This window comes from Macaca nemestrina, chromosome 5, assembly GCF_043159975.1.
Source record: "Macaca nemestrina isolate mMacNem1 chromosome 5, mMacNem.hap1, whole genome shotgun sequence".
Taxonomy (NCBI): Eukaryota; Metazoa; Chordata; class Mammalia; order Primates; family Cercopithecidae; genus Macaca; species Macaca nemestrina.
Window position 1 is genome coordinate 177,398,004 of NC_092129.1, and position 18,311 is coordinate 177,416,314.

Here is an 18,311-nt window from a genome sequence, read left to right on the forward strand (position 1 = left end):
GCAAAGTTCTGACTTAAGGATTTCTATGCAAACATAAGAAGTAGATGTGCTTGAACTACAGAGACCAAACTGAGAACAAAGTGGACAACCTTGTGCCTAGAGAGGGCAGGCCAGGAGACAGGAGAATATTTTGATTTATTAAGCACGTAATTGGGTGCCAGGCACTGTTCTGAGGCTTCATGGAAATTGCCTACAGAATGGTGTCCTGAGACGCTACCTCCTCTTGAGGGATTCTTCCCCCACCCCCACCAACCCACTCTCTCTATGTTCTGTGCAGATTCCCACTGGGTCGTCATCCCCCTGAGAACAGGAGTCTCTGGCTTCTCAGAGAGCTTGGTGTGAAGCACAGGGCCTCTGACCACTGAGTTGTTTAGCTTTGGCTTTCCCTCCCCATGGGTGCAGAGTAAACTCTAGCTGTTAGGGGGCTTCTCCCCATTCCTTTGTTCTGCCCTTGGATTGCCCTTGTTGTCACCTCCCAGCTGCTAGGACCAAATCCCACCTGGGAGCTGGATACAGGCAGCCTCTGCCTCCTGTAGCAACCGTGGCTGCTTCAGCTTCTTGCCGCTGAAGATTTGGAGGGAAACACACACGACCGTTATCGGCAACCTCAGCATTTTCAGGAATTAAAGATTAATGGAGAGAAACTCATTGTCCTAAATCCCCAGCTGGGTGTGAGGTTTAGGAAATTCCCTTCTTGAGGTTACTAAGCCTTGGTGGCCTGGTGAGGCTAGATCTCCAGTGACAAAATATAATTGACCTGGGGACTTTGGGGTGAATTGCCACAAACTGACAGTGAGGGGCTTTAAACCCAGGAATGAATGATTCAGGCATTGATGAGCTGTTATGTCTGCAGACCTTTGCAAACAGAAATGAATATGATGGGTCTGACAAGTTTGATGCAGTGTGGCTTGAAGTAAAAGCATTAACCATGGCCAGGTGTGGTGGCTCACACCTGTAATCCCAGCACTTTGGGAAGCCGAGGTGGGCGGATCACAAGGTCAGGAGTTTAGCCAGGCGTGGTGGTGGGTGCCTGTAGTCCCAGCTACTTGGACGGCTGAGGCATGAGAATCACTTGAACCTAGGAGGCAGAGGTTACAGTGAGCTGAGATTGCACCACTGCACTCCAGCCTGGGTGACAGAGCTAGACTCACCTAAAAAAAAAAAAAATTTATCAACCACATTCTTTTTGCACTTTGATTTTGTGAAATCTCTACATGTATTTGTCAATGGTCCTATGGCCTGATGTGGAGAAAATACAGTCTTGGCATTTCAACTTGCTTGAACTCTAATGAATAAAGCTCAGCTGTTTTATAGGCAGAATCCTCCAGTGTTATATCCCAATAGTATACCAACCATTTTTGAAGCTGGACCACTTACCATTGTTCCATTAGCGCTGTGGCTCAGTACTTCATGTTGTGGAGCGTATATACTTTATTAAGGCAAATAATGATTGATTGTGTTGTGAGAATTTTGTTAGAAACTTGCAGCCTCCTTGAAAATTGCCTACAGGAGATAAGACGTCTGCATTTAACTTTTCTTTCTAGGTGAAATCCTAAGGCCATAAAGGCAGAAATAAAAAAGAATGATATTTGAGTTCATTTAAGTGCACACAAGGAGAGAAACAAGTCATTGTGTCGTTGTCACTATGCTCATTAAAAATCATGTGATTGAACTGAAATTCACCCAAAATGTAGGCATCTTGGTGAATTTAGAAATGTATCAATGAGTGACTCATTAGGTCTTTGTTCTTCATCCTTTTTGTCTTGGAAACCCCCTCTTTCTTGAGTCACTTCTCATTATGGTTAAGACAGCGTAAAGTTCCCATGAGTCCTTCAAGGGCAAAAATAGATTTCCCTTATAGTGGATTCCAAATAGAAGCAGATAACATTAAAGCAAGGCCCACAGTGGATTGACCCTAAATGAAGCACTGGGAAGTCTTTTGTTTATAAATAAGAGCACGCGAGGCACTGGCAGTGCCTCCTTCTCTTTATAAGAAGTCCTTAGATTTGTTGTATGGACTTGCCATCGCCCTTTTCTCTTTGTAGCAAGTATCCTTCCTATGAGAGGTATATTAAGGACCCACACTCTCTCACCTACAATTCCCAAAATCCAGACAGCTGTGAAATCCAACAGTGTTTTGTATACTTGACACCATTGTGGCAGCATCTTCTGACCTGAACTGGCTTGAAACAATGTGTAAGCTTTATTTATCTCACTTGCTGTGAATATTCATGCTTCATTGCAAAAATGTTAATGTATGAATATGAGACAGTACCGCAAGCCCCCGTGTGTGGAATTACACATGGTATACGTACCACATTACCTTTGGCACAATCTGAAAACTTCTGAAATCTGTAATACATCTGCTGCAAGGGTTTTGGATAAGAGATTGTGAACCTGAAGCATACCTTTTTTCAAATATATACTACATAAACATCAGATGCTACTTTTTGATAGGGAATGGGATCCAACCAGATGACAGCTTGACAGCCTGCTTTGCCCTCTATTCCTAAGTCTAAGGCGACATGATCCTACCAGAGACCCCAGAGTCTGAAACTTCCTCTGCCTGCACCATGTCCAAGCACCCGTAGCCTTCCCTTTTATGCTAGCCAGGCTCAGAGGCAACCACAGTACTGTGGGCCCTGCATTTCCAAGGATCCCTTTCTGAATATTCCACATGGGAGAGGGAGAGTGGGTGGACAGGGCTTGGCTCACTGCGACTAGTCTTCCAGTGCGGTTTGTAAGGACTTCTGGTAAATTCGCTGAGTCATTTTCTCATTAATTTATCAATCTAGTCATTCACTCTATTAATGCTTATGGTGTGCTTTTGTTACCTAGGAATGTTTTATTGAGATCCTTGTATAAAGTGTGTGTGCATGTACACGTGCACACGTGTGTGTGAGAAACTTGTATGCAATCAGTATTTTCCCAGACCATATTTCAAAGAATCCAATAGATGTTAATCAGTTTTAAAGGAATAATATTTGCGTGATCAAATAAGTCTAGAAAATGGTGAATTAGGCCAGGAACAGTGGCTCATGCCTTTTAATCCCAGCACTTTGGGAGCCTGGGGAAGGAAGATTGCTTGAGCCCAGGAGCCCAAGACCAGCCTGGAAAACATATTAGTAGGAAGATGATGTCTCTACAAAAAATAAAATAATTAGCTGGGTGTGGTGATGCATGCCTGTAGTCCTAGCTACTCGGGAGGCTGAGGCGGGAGGATTGTTTGAGCTCAGGAATTAGAGGCTGCAGTGAGGTAGAGCGATGCCACTACACTCTAGCCTGGGTGACAAGACGAGACCCTATCTCTAAAAGAAAATGATGAATTAAACAATTCCACCGGTTTCTTCACTGCAGCATTTGTTTGCGTCCTTAATAACGCACGGCAGACGTTCAAAGGTAGTGTCGGCACCGACCAAGGAATGCTGGACCCTGGGCCTCTGAGCCCTCCCAGCTCAGATGATTCTTCTGTTCCACAGAGGCTGTAAGAGCTAAGGAGTGAATTGTGTGGAAGGTGGCAGAGCTGACCGACTCCGCGGCAATGGGAAACATTTCCACCCTGCTCCGTCTCTGCGTTTGCAGGGGCTGCTGACGATGGTTGCCTCCTCCAACGACTCCGAAAAAATACAAAAATGCAAGTGGCCACTTGGGGCTGCGCCAGCAAAGAGAATGCTTTTCTATAGACCCTCGAGAGCAATGTCCAAATGAATCTCTTTGAATTCCTTTTACTCCCTCGACAGCTTGCCTTCTACAGCAATGTACTATGAACAGCAAAGAACGTGACTGCCCTCCGACCTGTTGGCATGTTGAGAGGCAAGATTTCTCATGATCCAGAGTCTATGGAGGATGCGAGGAATCCCATTTTGATGTCTGGTTTTACAGCTGAGCTAAGGTCTCTCCTGGGAAAACCAACAAACATGGTCTATTTTGCTATTTTAAAAGTTTGCCAAAGTTAGAATGCTGGTTTTCTCTGTGGAGGTTCAACACAACCTTAGGACTCTTAAACTGGACATTTTTGCTGGAAATAAGATATAGTTTTGAGGTAGGATGATGGCAGGTAGGACCCTTTAGTATTTGTTTTGTTAACTAATGACTTGAGTTCAATTTGTCAACTGAACTTAGGTCCTTTCTTTTCTTCTTTTTTTTTTTCAAACCATGTTTGTGGTTGTAGCTGTTATTGTTATTACCATGATCATTTCTGCCACTGACTTCCTCTCTGACAGGGGTTATATCAATTTATTTCTATTTTACTTTGTTGTGCCTTGGCCTCTCCAGAGGAAAATGGGAACTTGTATTTATGAAGAAAATGCCTGTCAAATTGGGAATACTCTTGGAGTGGAAAATGGAGGCATTATGAACTAACTTTATTTTCCTCTGTGATCAGCGTGTAGTGAGCGCTCAGTGAGCTATGACTAGAATTTAAGAATGAAGGCCCCACTAGAGCAAGGGTCTCTCCTGTCTTCTTATCTATCATGTCTCTAGCACTGGGACGGGAACTGATAGTGAAGGTGCTCAGTATTTGTTGAATGCATAAATAACCAATGGAAAGAAGGAAGAAGAAACAAGGAAGGAAGGAAGGAATGAAGGAAGGAAGGAAGGAAGGAAAGAAGGAAGGGAGGAAAGAAGGAAGGAAGGAAAGAAGGAAGGAAGGAAGGAAAAAAAGAAGGAAGGAAGGAAAGAAGGAAGGAAGGAAAGGAAGGAAGGAAAGAAGGAAGGAAGGAAGGAAGGAAAAAAGAAGGAAGGAAGGAAAGAAGGAAGGAAGGAAAGAAGGAAGGAAAGAAAGAAGGAAGGAAGGAAGGAAGGAAAAAAGAAGGAAGGAAGGAAAGAAGGAAGGAAGGAAGGAAGGAAGGAAGGAAGGAAGGAAGGGAGGAAGGGAGGAAGGGAGGAAGGGAGGAAGGGAGAACCAGAGAGAGGAATAAGACCCTCTGCTGAGCCAGCAGGTAACGGAATGCCGCCTTTCTTCTTTTCTTGTCATGGAAGCCAGGAGATGCGTAGAATGTTTTTCTTCTCAGTTCTCTCCAAATGCATATGTACATTTTTACTATTTCAAATTTTCTTAGATGTTTCTTTCCTCCCCTCTTATGTAGGTGAGTGAATCATCCCACTGACCAGGACTTTTGGAGTTGATGAGTACAACAGGCGTGTTTCACTACCTTCTAAAAGCATGCACATTTCTGTTTTTAAACTTCTTTGTATCTTAGTAAATCAGTGTCCTTTAGTAAGAGGGTAAGCCCGCATTTGGCCTGTGTACTAGCTAGTGAGGTCTTCATGCTACTAATATTTAAATTGTTTCATTCTTTCAAAATAGTCTAAGCAAACCCAAGTGACCCTCGGACTAAGGCATTTTTCTTCTCTCATTATAGAGGAGTTCCTTTTGCTCCTGTACCTTCTCCTCCCACCTCCCACTGTTCCTTCCCCAAAGGGGCAGTGGCAGGTAGGGCCAAGCAAGTGTGCTCAGAAGAAAGAACACTCGGGGCTGGGCGCGGTGGCTCATGCCTGTAATCCCAGCGCTTTGGGAGGCTGAGGCGGGCGGATCACGAAGTCAGATCGAGACCATCCTGGCCAACTGGTGAAACCCCCCTCTACTAAAAATACAAAACAAACTAGCTGGGCATGGTGGCACATCCTGTAGTCCCAGTTACTTGGGAGGCTGAAGCAGGAGGATCTCTTGAACCCAGGAGGCGGAGGCTGCAGTGAGCCAAGATTGTGCCACTGCACTCCAGCCTGGGTGATGCGGAGTGAGACTCTGTCTCAATAGAAAAAAAAAAAAAAAAATTGCTGGGCGTCGTGGTGTGTGCTTGTAATCCCACCTACTCGGGAGGGTGAGGCAGGAGAATTACTTGGACCCGGGAGGGGGAGCCATGAGCTGGAGGTTGCTGTGAGCCGAGGTCACACCATTGTACTCCAGCCTGGGCAACAGAGCGAGACTCTGTGTCAAAAAACAAACAAACAAACAAAGAGCACTCTCCTGGAACCAGGAGACCAGGGTCTGAGTCCCATATTAGCAACTCGTGCATCATGTGGTCTTGGGCAAATCTCTTTTTTGCAGCTTTGAATGCCCCGGCACGTGAGAAGAATGCAATGAAATCAGTGTAGAATGCTTTGCATTTTCCGTGATAGAATGTTGCCTGAAGCTCAGGGCAGGGGCCATGGGACTGGGTCTAGAGTGTGGCCACAAAGCCCCATTCTCCAAGAGTTCCAAACCAGTTGAGTCTGCGGATGCTTCGATGGGTGGCCTGAGCCCACCAGGGCCCACAGTTTTTGTTACAACTCCTATTGTAATTAAAAAAAAAAAAAGTGGGTAATGTCCCTAAGGCGCCTTTCAGTTGATGCATTAAAAATAATTTTAAAACATTTCAAATCCACTAGACTGTGAGTCAGGAGTCTGGGTTCTGGACTTGACTCTGAACTAACTGAGTTTTGCACAAATTCTGTGAATTTTACTTTCTGCATCTGTCGCATTAAGGAGGTGGACTGAACATTTATCTTCAACATCGAGTTCTTTCACGTTTGCTGAGCACTGTTTTAAATACTTACTGTATAATAATCATATGCAGTAGGTACAATTACAACTCCCATTTTGTGGAATAAGAAACAGGCTCGGAGAGGCTCAGTTCTCATTCAGACCTGGATTGAAGCTGGTTGGCCTGGCGTCAAAGCCCATATGTGTAATTGCCCTTTGACATTTCCCTTGATTTATTGACTTCTTAGAGCAGATGAACCCACAGGACTGGGATCCACCGCTCCCTCGGACCTCTGCCTTTAAGATGCAAAAATAGCACAGTGGTTCATGTCTATAATCCCAGCTACCTGGGAGACTGAGGCAGGAAGATTGCCTGACCAGGAGTTTGAGACCAGCCTAGGAAATGTATTGAGACTCTACCTCTAAGAATAATTTTTTAAAAATAAGAGAAAGAAAAAAGAGAAAAGATGCAAAAACAGTTAAAACACTTCTCAAGTAATTTAGAGCCTTGTTTTCTGGATGTACTTTATTAAGCCAGTGCCGGAAGCCTCATTATGGGATGGATATTCTTGCTTGTCATCTGTCGAGTTTATGTCAGTTAGCTAGAAAAGTCCTCAAACACATATTGACCTAGAAAAGCACCATTCTGCCTTTTGTATGTTGTGTTTCTTCTTTTACTTCTGAGATGAATAAGTACAAATGAGTATGTGTTAGAGAAAGACTAGCAAAGACTTAGCATTGATTTTATAAACCACCAACTCACAAACAGTTCAGCTGTGGTCCTGGCTGCTGCTGATAAAGGGAGAATCAGCTGGACACATAAAATGTGGACATTTGAAAACACAAAATGCCAGACAACCGTTTAGTGATGAACTCTGGTGAAGGAAGAAGCCGGTTCCTTTGAAGCCGAGTGCCCAGTTTTGCTTTCCGGGGTACACGTGAGGCTTCTGTTAATGACAGCTTTGTGTGTGTGTCTGAGGGTGGATTTCTGGCTCAAAAGGAGAAATGACGAAGGTGATGAGGGCGTGCCTTGGACAACAACTGAGCTATTGTCCTGGCCACCTCCCACCCCCTTCCTTCGTTCCTGGATCCCTGGGCTTACCCAGTCATGGTGATAAGGCAGCAAGCACAGAGGTCTTCCCTGGAAGCTGGAAGTACTGCCTCTTCCCCCTCCTCCTCCCCCTCCTCCTCCCCCTCCTCCTCCCCCTCTCCCTCCTCCTCCTCCTCCTCCTCCCCCTCCTCCTCCTCCTCCCCCTCCCCTCCTCCCCCTCCTCCTCCTCCTCCCCCTCCTCCCCCTCCTCCTCCCCCTCCTCCTCCTCCTCCCCCTCCTCCTCCTCCCCCTCCTCCTCCTCCTCCCCCTCCTCCTCCTCCCCCTCCTCCCCCTCCTCCTCGTCCTCCTCCTCCTCCTCTTTCGCAGTTGCAGCAACTGCTCCTGCTGAGACCCCATCCCATCCTGTGCCACCTGGGATTCTCCTATTTCAAAAGAAACCCTTGCTGGAACAAAGCCCTGAGAGGAAATGAGTCCAGAGAAAGAGAGTCATTTCCAGGGAGGAGTCCTCTAAGAATAGACGTCAGACTATGACCTCACCTGTCCCTCTACCTGCGAAGGGCCCATTGACATCAATTGCATCCTAGACCTTGGCCCAGCTTCCAAATCACCAGGAGCCTCTTCCTTGTTTTCCTAATAGCTCCAGGTAACTTTTGTAGGGAGTAATTTTGCTTTCTGTTTTCAAACCAATGTCTTTTCCTTACACTTTCCACTTTTCCTTAGCAGGAAAAGACCCCAGATCACAATGATGTGATTTATATTGATCCCTGGTTAGTCATCAGGAAAGTCTGAGTGGAGAATGGAAAACAAAGGGATGCTTGAGTTGACAATGCCCGAGTGTCCCTCGTGGAGGGAGTGCTGCCTCCAGATCCAGGATCAGCAGCCGTGGAAACATCTCCCTTTTGCAGAGGGTGGGTGCTGTGAAGTGAGACCCCACATTTCATTCAGAGGATTTCTTTTCATTTGCTCCCTTCAGGCTGTGATTGTGTCAGGCTTCCAGCATTCTCTGCACCCAGGATCAAGTCAGGTTGGAGGAGCTTTTCCGACTCAGTCTAGGCGAACACTTCGGCTTTCCCAGGTACAGTCCTGGCTTCCACTCTGGGCTCTCAGTTTCCTCATATGTTTCATGAGTTCATCATCATCCTTATAAGATAAAGATAAAGACCAACACCACCTAACATTCACTGAGGATTTACTAGGTAACAGGTGTTCTACTAAGTGTTTCCAATTCATATTCTCATCGAACCTCCACAACTACCCGATGAAGAAGGCGTAATCTCTGTCCCCATTTTATAGATGAGGAAAGTGAAGTCTAGACATAACTTACCTGTCCAATGTCACACAGCTAGGAGTCTGCCAAATTAAGATCCAAATCATGATTTTTTTTTAAATGCTTTGCAATAATCTCACTATACTATCTCTTGGAATCAGTAAAGCTCTATTTATCTATCTAAAATTTTTGGAGGAAGACGTACTTTTCCCTTCCCAGAAGCCTTGAGATTCCCTGCCCACCGCCCCCCCACCTGCCCCTGCCCCCGGCACTTCTGGTGCTGGTGGGAGAGACAGGTGGTAGGCAAGAACCCCGTGCTAGGAGCCGGCAGCCTAGCCCCAGGTCCTTCCTTATCAGGAATCTCTGCACACCCCAGCCTGGAAAGAGATAACCTGGCTGGTAATCTGCCCTTAAGACCCTGAGATCAACCAATAGAGGTGCACCTGCCCAACCAGGCCTCTGCCCTTCCTTCCTCATGAGGCCCCTCCTATCCTCCTGTCCTTGTACCTGTCACTTCTCCTGCTGCAGGGCTCTCCCTGCTCTCTGACCACCTTAAACCTCTCCTGACCTCACCTAGGACCACATGCGGATGGTCTATTTTCTAGTCCCTACCATCAGCCCAGGGAGAATCAGGGTCCTCTTATGGTGCTTCCTTGCCAACATGTGTTGTGTGTGTTTGTGTGAGATGTAATTTATGCACCACACAATTGGTCAATTTAAAGTCCAGGCTGGGTGTGGTGGCTCACGCCTGTAATCCCAGCACTTTGGGAGGCCGAGGAGGGTGGATCACTTGAGGTCAGGGGTTCAAGATCAGCCTAGCCGACATGGTGAAACCCTGTCTCTAATAAAAATAAAAACTTAGCCAGGCGTGGTGGTACTCACCTGTAATTCTAGCTACTCAGGAGGCTGAGGCAGGAGAATCACTTGAACTTGGGAAACGGAAGTTGCAGTGAGCCCAGATGGCACCACTGCACTCCAGCCTGGGCAACAGAGTGAGACTCCATCTCAATAAATATTTAAATACATAAATAAAATCTATAAGCCAATGATTTCTAATGCATTCGCAGATATGTGCAACCATCACCACAGTCAGTTGTAGAACATCAGAAGCCCTTTTAAGCTACCCCTCTCCTACCGCCTCACCCCTCCCCCTGCCAGCCATAAGCAGTCACTAATCTACTTTGTCTCTCTATGAGTGTGTGTTTTAATTTACCAAGCAGATGAAGAAGGAGTTAAGTGGAAACCCCTTCTCTTGCAGTGAAAATTATGATCATTTCTATGTGCTCATGAACTTCCAAAAGCATAAAAATCTTTCCCCAAAGAGCTGATGCAACGAGATGGGGCAGGCGCCCACTTGTGAACACTCTGAGGTAGGTGGTCCCTGTTCACCAGAGAAAACTAAAGCTGCTACTTTCTTCCCCCCTCATTGTGCCTGGAGGACTCCAGGAGACACCTCTTTCCCCAAACTACCCACCCCATTAATAAAGTGAAGGACTGTTCCAAATAGCCAGTTATAATACAGACATAGGGACCTTCAGACAGAAGTGGAGGAGGCCCAAATCGTGCAATCACAATTTGTGCTTCCAGTCACAATTTGTGCTTTCCAAATTGTGCAACCACAAAGCTGGAAGGACTTCACAGTTCACTCGCTTCCTGTTTAGTACCCATTTTGCAGATCTGGGATCTAAGGCTCAGAGAGGTTAAGACAGGACCAGCAACCAGGTGTCCATCAATCCTGGGCGATTCCACCCCACTTCCCATCCTTTCAGCAGACAGAACAAAACACATTTAGTTAAAGTAAAGCAGGTCAAACGAGGTTGGAAGAGTTTCAAGAGAATCTGTAGAAGATGCAACCTGCACATGAGAGAAAGACACTGGACTCTAGGGATTAAAAAATATCTTGCTAGCTAGGTATGGTGGAGACGGCCTGTAGTCTCAGCTACTTGGGAAGCTGAGGCAGGAGGATGGTTTGAGCCCAGGAGTCCAAGGCTGCAGTGAGCCATGATCACACCATTGCACTCTAGCCTGGGTGTCAGAGTAAGATCCTGTTTCTTAAAAAAGAAAAGCACACACACACACACACACACACACACACACAAGAGAAAGAAAGAAAGAAAGAAAGAAAGAAAGAAAGAAAGAAAGAAAGAAAGAAAGAAAGAAAGAAAGAAGGAAAGAAAGAAAGAAAGAAAAGTCTCAGAGTCCCTCCCCATGAAGCACTTTTCAGTTAGTTACAAAGAAAACGTGACCGTGGACTTCATGGTGGACTTTGTCTAGCTTGTCACCTGGCCAGGTGGGACACGGAGGCCTATTTGTGCCCCAGTGGTGGCAGTTGTCAGTGCTTTGACTTTCACAATCTATTTTAAAACATGAAAAGGAGAAAACAGCCTGGGTTCAGCCCTCAAGCGAAATGAAACAGACAGAGTGTTTGTTGAGGGACTAATGCACCCTCAGCACAATCCCCATGGAAAGAGCAGGATGGCAATCCAAGAAAATGTGGTGTGATGCCTGCTCTGTGCAGTTTACAGTGAAGCTGGGTAAAGACACAGCGCATTGGAACGATTAAGTACATAATTAAGTTTTAGGGATTCCATTACTAGCTTGAAATGGTAAAATTACGAGTCCAAAAGGGAGCAAGTGGCTTGAAGTTGCATAGGAGATGGGCTGGGCTTAGAGTAACTTTGAAGGGCTGCAAAGATCAAGTGTGGCAGGAGGGATGTTGACAATGGGAAGGTTGCACCCGGGGACTGGGCAGGAGCAGAACCCCCTGCGAGATCTGGACAAGGGCAATATATTAGCTCGGAACAGAACTGCAGTGCCTGAAGAGTTCACAAAGATTACAAGCTCAAAAGATCCATGAGTCTCCTTTGCCTAAGCAAAGAGCTCACAGCTTCCAGTGAGAATTTCATGTCGTTTTTGAAGTGTTTAATTCTCCTGGGTTTGGGCGGGAAACACAGCCTTGATCTTGCCATGCTTCCACAAATAACGGGGAGCCTTGTGTTGGGGCTATTCTGCCTCCCAGAGAGGCAAATTCTCTCTTTCCATTCTGAGATGCATCCAGAGTCACTGCAGAGGGAATCAACCCACCCCTCCCCCAAGAACTGTGGCTTCCAGAGAGGCTCAGGGATTTTAAGGGGGAATGGATTTATTTCTCCCCAATTTGTTCAACGTAGTGTTTACCAGCTCTCTGCACCCAGGGACAGAAGGCCTAGGAGCTGATGGAATTCACTGGAGGGGTTTCTTCCTAGAGCTGGAGGGAGAACAAGCGGGCAAATCACCTTTGTTGGGACACTTGTCTCTTCCTACGTATGAAATGATAAATGCCTTACATGTTAGAGAAAAGCTTTCCTTTAAAAACAAAAACCAATTTTCTTAGCAAGAATGTCTAATCTGTGTCAGGGCTGTGGAAAAGTTCCATTTGATAACAGAAACCTGGAAGCTACTCTTTTGAGTACAGGCCTGTGAGCTCTGAAACAAAAGCACATCCCTTGACTTTAATCTCGAAGGCTTTTCAGAATCCTTGCTGCGAATGCTTTAACTAACACCGGCACACCCTTCCTGACCCTCTCAGGGCTGTCGGAATTTGAGAAGATCTTTGATATTTTAATAAAACTGGCTTAGATTTGTCCCCTTTAAAAACAAATGAAAATGAGCTGCAATCCCAGAACGGGACCTATTTAGTGCATGTCTAGTCACGGCAGGAGGGGCTGGGTTATGGTGCATAAACAAACATCCCCCAGCCCTACTTAGTTCTCTTTCTCATTATATGTCCATTACGGTTGGGGCGATGCCCTTCTTCACATTGGCCTCATTTCAGGAACCAGTGGCCGAGCAGGCACCATCCTTAGTTCTGCTGTCCCCAGGATAGAGGAAGACACGCTGTATGAGTCATCGCTGCTCTCTGGAGCTTCCACCTAGACACAACATTGCTGTGTGCATTGCCTTTTGGCCACTTCTAACCTCAAGACAGCAGAAAAGGCAATCCCACGGTGTGCCTGGGAGGAGAACTGAAAATCTGGTGACTTCCAAACTGCGTGGCCTGTGAAAAGTCGGGGAGAAATGGTGGTGCAGTCTGGCCTAATGGCCGAGGAGACCAGGGATTTTCTCTCATTAGCACTTGCCCTTAGGGAAATCATATAACCTTAAAGAGATTTCATTTCCTTAACCTTTAAGCAGGGAGTTGGGTAGGAAGGGGTGGTGAATGGAAAGGAATAATTACATCTGTCCAACCTGCCTTGTAGGAATGTCGCATGGATCAAAATAAGGCAATGCCAGTGAAAGTGAAATGGGAATGAAGGAGAAAGAGTATTTTAATAATGGGCTGGTGCTGTCCAGGGAATTGCAACCCAGAGGTGATTTGGATGTGCAACTGCATTTTTTTTTCTGAGATAAAGTCTTACTCTGTTGCCCAGGCTGGAGAGGACTGGTGCAATCTCGGCTCACTGCAACCTCCACTTACTGGGTTCAAGCGATTCTCCTGCCTCAGCCTCCCAAGTAGCTGGGATTATAGATGCATGCCATGATGTCTGGCTAATTTTTGTATTTTTGGTAGAGATGGGGTTTCTCCATATTGGCCAGGCTGTTCTTGAACTACTAACCTCATGTGATCTGCCCACCTCAGCCTCTCAAAGTGCTGGGATAACAGGCGTGAGCCACCAAGCCCGGCCTGTGCAGCTGCATTTATTAGGAAAAGGTTACAGGTAAGAGAATGTCCTGAATAGCTGTAGCTTAAATATGAAAAAGACATTTGTTTCTCCCCCAGGTGAAAGGCCAAGAAGCCCCCAGTCCAGGAGGGGTTTGGCAACGCCACAATTCTTAGGACCCCAGCTCCTTCCGCATCTCTTCTTTGCCATCCTCCATGTGTCTCCCTGTCTTGGTTTGGGTTCTCTAAAAACCAGAGCTTGAGGCCAAAGCTAATGCACCAATACTTTCTTGAGGAATGCAACTCCAGGAAGCAAGAGGAAGGGGGAAAGAGGTGAGGCCGAGGAGGAAGGAGTAGAATACAAAGGGGTGTTTTACGAGGCTGGCCCCAGCTTTCAACAAAAGCAGCTAATTGTTTAGTTTCACAGAGTGTCTCTAGAAAGGCCCACTGGGCTTGGAATAATAAATATGAGAAGAAGGGAGAAAAATTTCTCTGCCTGGTCATGTCCCCCACTAGTTAAAGTTGGCTTCACGGGGCAGCAGGACTCCACACTTCCAGGTGGCAGCAGCTGGCATCTCCTAGCAGGGAAAAGCAGCATCTCCTAGCAGGGAAAAGCAGCTCCTGAAACAGCAGCAGAAGCATCTGCACTGTGAACACAGGACCTGGGGCCAGCCAGTGAGTGGGCGTGAGTCAGGGGGACTCTCCACCTGCCCATCTCAGTCTACAGCCCAACAGGCCTGGTCTGGAAAGGCCACGTGTCTACCAGAATGAGTAGATCCCAGGGTATCTTGCTCTTCACAGTAACAGGGAAGCCCTGAGGCAGGAGGTGGGAGGCATGTGACGTGAGGCATGAAGCAATGTGCTGTTGGGTTGTGCCTGCAAGCAACATGGGAAGTCAGGAACATCCGCCACCATGGGCCCAGCCTGACCAGGCAGGTGAAATGTCATGGCACCGTAATCTCTGCCACAAGATGATGTGAAACTCAATGAACCTAATTTTAAAAAAATAAAAACTCCTTCATGGTCTGCTAGAAGGTGGTGATGTCAGGTGATCCTCTCAGAAGTTTAATGGTGGTACTGAGCAGAGAAACCACACTTGAGCAGATCCTGGGAAGTAGATACACTGTCAGACATATAGTTCATATGCCAAAGTGGTTGCATGAGCTCCAGCCATCATGTCCACATTCCTGCTAACAAGGTCGGTGGAAAGGAACGATTGAGGCACATTGCCTTTATCTGTGATCACTTCTAAAAAGTTGGACACTATGCTGGGCATGGTGGCACCGGCCTGTTGTCTCTGCTTCTAGGGAGGCTGAGGTGGAAGGATTGCTTGAGTCAGGAGTTTGAGTCCTGCCTGGGCAACATCGTGAGATCTCATCTCTAAAATAAAAAAGAAAGTTGCACACAACACACCTGTTGACTTTTCATTGGCCCAGACTTAATCCTAGTGCCACACCTAGAAGTAAAGTGAAGGCAATATTCTGAGTGATCTCATGCATAGCTGAAAATTGGCAGAATGGTAAAATAGGGTATTGGGACCAATTGGCAGCATATGCCACAGCTGCCAGGGTTGGGAGTGCCTGAGTGGGCACTGCAGAGTGTGCACAATGTGTGCTCCCATTTCTAGTGGGCATGAGCAGGATGGGAGGGGGAGGAAAGAGAGTGGAGATAAGGGAATAGTGGTGTTGAAGAGGTTCAGGGGGAAGACAGAGATGCAAAGGAACAAGGGAGAGGGAGGAGACAGGCAGTGAGAAACAAGGGTGAGGCAGAAAGAGAGACAAGAGGACCGCCACACCTGCAGATGGGACTCGTTTTGTTTCTGTGGAAACCATGGAGTCTTTAATAGGCAACAGATGAGGATGAGTATGAGGGTGGGTTCTTGCCGGCAGCAGCACCTCTGTCCAGCCAGGGCTGCGCTGGCGTCATGCTAGCCTTGGCCTGCACCCTATCCTCCTCCTGCACCTTGCCCTAAAACCCCGCCAGGCAGACACTGTCTCCCCCTTTTCTATCTTCTGCCTCCTCTTCCCCTCCCATACTCTTGGAGCAGGAAGTCAGACATATTCCTTCTAGGCTCCTGTGGGCTAGATTGGCCCCATCAGCTTGGCATCAGCCTCAGGCTGTCCTGGGGCCCTCTTACCCCTGCACTCTCAAATGGCCTTTCTTGTTTCCAAAAAGCTTCTGAGGAGATGGAAATAAGGTCCAATCTGCAGGACATTATGGCCAAATCAAGGACCGCTAGCCACTTCTGAGGCACTGAGGTTGCAGAAGGGTCATAGACAGCACTTGGACGTATCAGGACAGATACCGCGATGAAACAGAACCGTGAAGAGAGGAGCCCTCCTCGCATAGTGGTGTCCTGAACAGAAAGTAGCTGGGTGCTTTCCCAACCTGCGTTCACTGAAACCAACCAGGTTCCTCCCTGCCTGGCCTCATTACTCATCTCGCCACATCTTTCTTCCTCCCAGAAGGAGTAGCCTGGCCCCAGGTGTGTCTCAGCACCGCAAGACGCTTGGTTCTCGCCCGGCCTTGATGGCTCACTCAGGACAGAAGCATCCACATACCCCTGGGACACGTCACGGGGTGTGTCCAGCACCAGGAAGGGATCTGCCCTTTTTGTGTTTCCTTCCCCTGAGGCAGGGCAGGAGTCAGGCAGGGACTTGCTGGACTGTGAGGAGAAGCAGTGTGTCTTCACCTTTCCACCTTCCTCTGGCGACAGCTTTAGATGCTCAATGATAGCAAGACTGCCTGCTGATCTCATGAGAGGGCAGCTTGGGCAAGGCAAGGAGAAGGGGCTTTGGAGTCTTGGGTTCAAATCCCGGCTCCCCCAGCTGCTGTGCAACTGTGGTGTATGACAGCCTCTCTGGGCCTCAGTGTTTGTATCTGCAAATGAGGCTCCAACATAGACCTGATTGGCTATGGCGAGGATTACACAGTCCCTGCTTGAAAGGCACCTGGCTTGTTCTGAGTAAACCCCGTGACCCGCTTTAATTCCTGGTGGGTGGCTTGCTTGTGCCCTCATGAGGTTCAGCACTTGGCAGTGCCCTGTCACCTGTTCATCATTAGCAATGACGAACGTGATGCTTCCTCTGTGACAAAGCCTCATCCGACAGAGCAGGACTGCAGGGCTTCTCCAGGGCTCAGCGGGGGACAAGGGCAGTGCTCACAGTTCCTTTTTGTTTGCTGATGCCACACTAGGCACGTGAAAAGGCTGGGTCAGAGAACCCAGCTTGGTCATGCTGTCTCGGTTGGTGGCTGTCCTCACCTTCCTCACTCTTCAGATCCCACAGGGAGCCTCCGTGGTGGTGCCTTGGATGGGAATCGGCCCATCATGCTGTGGCTCACCTCAAGTTCCAGGTGTCACTGCATGGCCTCAAAAGGGCTGCTGCCTCTGAGCAGGTGTTCCCTCACCTCCCCTCTCTCCCAATTTGTACACCATCCTCTTCCCTGGCTCCTCAGCACTCCCTCCACTCTTTTTTCTTTAAACTTTTATTAAAGAATAACATCCATCAATTTTTTCCCTCCAGCAAAGAACAAGCACATGACCAAGGACAAAGAGAACATCTTGACCATGTAAGTAATGATGACCACTCTGTCCCCAGCTCGCGGGGACCCTGAGGACTCCAGGTTGCCTCTCTGTATTGGCCCCTGATTCAAACAGATGGCAGGGGGGTGTGTCTGAAGGAGCTGGGTGCTGATGTCAGGAGCCCAGCACCCTTGTGGAAGCCAAGAACGACACTGAGGGGGCAAGAAGAGATTGTGATGAGCTGAGTGATGGTGTTGTCTCCCAGCACGCACAAGGGCTGGTGCGGCAGCTGGTGACCTGAGAGGCAGGGCTAGTCCCAGCAGGGAGGTGCTCATAGAAGGGAGAGAGTTTTGGTGAGGAGAGGTAGCACAGTCATCCTCCACCCAGTGTGTCCTGGGAGATGCCTGCGGGGTGGAAGTTGGATGATCCGGCTATGATTGGGTCAATCTGATTCAAGGAGAGGGAGGAGAGGTGACGTGGCCAGAAGGAGGGCAGGAGGGCGGATGGCAGAGAATGCAGCCAGCCACCTGGGCCATCCCCCTGACCTCTGCTCACTCATCCTTTCCCACCCCTGGGCTGAGGATGCACCTCGTTAGGTAGTTTTCAGATGAGTAAACTGAGGCAGGAGCCATTCCAGGCCCAGAGGGGAGAGCAAGGAAGCCAAGCGTTGTAATCCCTGGGTTAGTTATTCATTCACACCCAGGGGAAATGCTCCAGCCCTGCCACTCACTATTTTAAAAGGCTCAAGTGTTCTGATTCCTGGCAGCGGCAATGCGGTAATGCTTCTTTCCTGGTCCCTCCCTGACCCTTTCTGCCCTCATGCTTGGGGGCTTGGCCCTGCTTTTCCCCATGTATTTCCACTAGGGCGCCACACTGCCTGGAACTGCAACCACTCGCTGGGGCCTTGTCAAGTTTATCATCTCTCACTCTCACCCCAGGTGCAGGAAGGAGGCAGGGAGCAGGGCTGTCTCGCAGAGCAAGGCCAGGGCATCCCACCCCACCGTGGCCGCCCATCCCCATGGCCTCCCCCAAGGTCAGGAAACTGTCCCACATTGCAGTAAGTAAGCGCACCAGGCATGGCTGCAGGTGAGGTGTGGTCAGGCAGCCCCTGCGGCCAGCCTACAGGAAGGTCACGGTTTGTGAAGGGATCTGGTGCCTCCCCTGTTCAAATTTCTTTTTCTCCTCCTTGTTAGTTGAATCTTAAGAGTCGGCAGTACCATAAGACATGAAACCTTTAATTTTTTTAAATGGAAAACCAGGCTGGGCGCGGTGGCTCATGCCTGTAATCCCAGCACTTCGGGAGGCCGAGGTGGGCAGATCACCTGAGGTCAGGAGTTCAAGAACAGCCTGGCCAACATAGTGAACCCT

At 48.0% G+C, this 18,311-nt stretch overlaps 1 pseudogene; it reads left to right on the forward strand.

Annotated features, from left to right (window-relative positions):
* Positions 1-18,311, forward strand: part of LOC105487373 (transcription factor BTF3 pseudogene) — a 34,134-nt pseudogene that overhangs the window by 6,162 nt on the left and 9,661 nt on the right.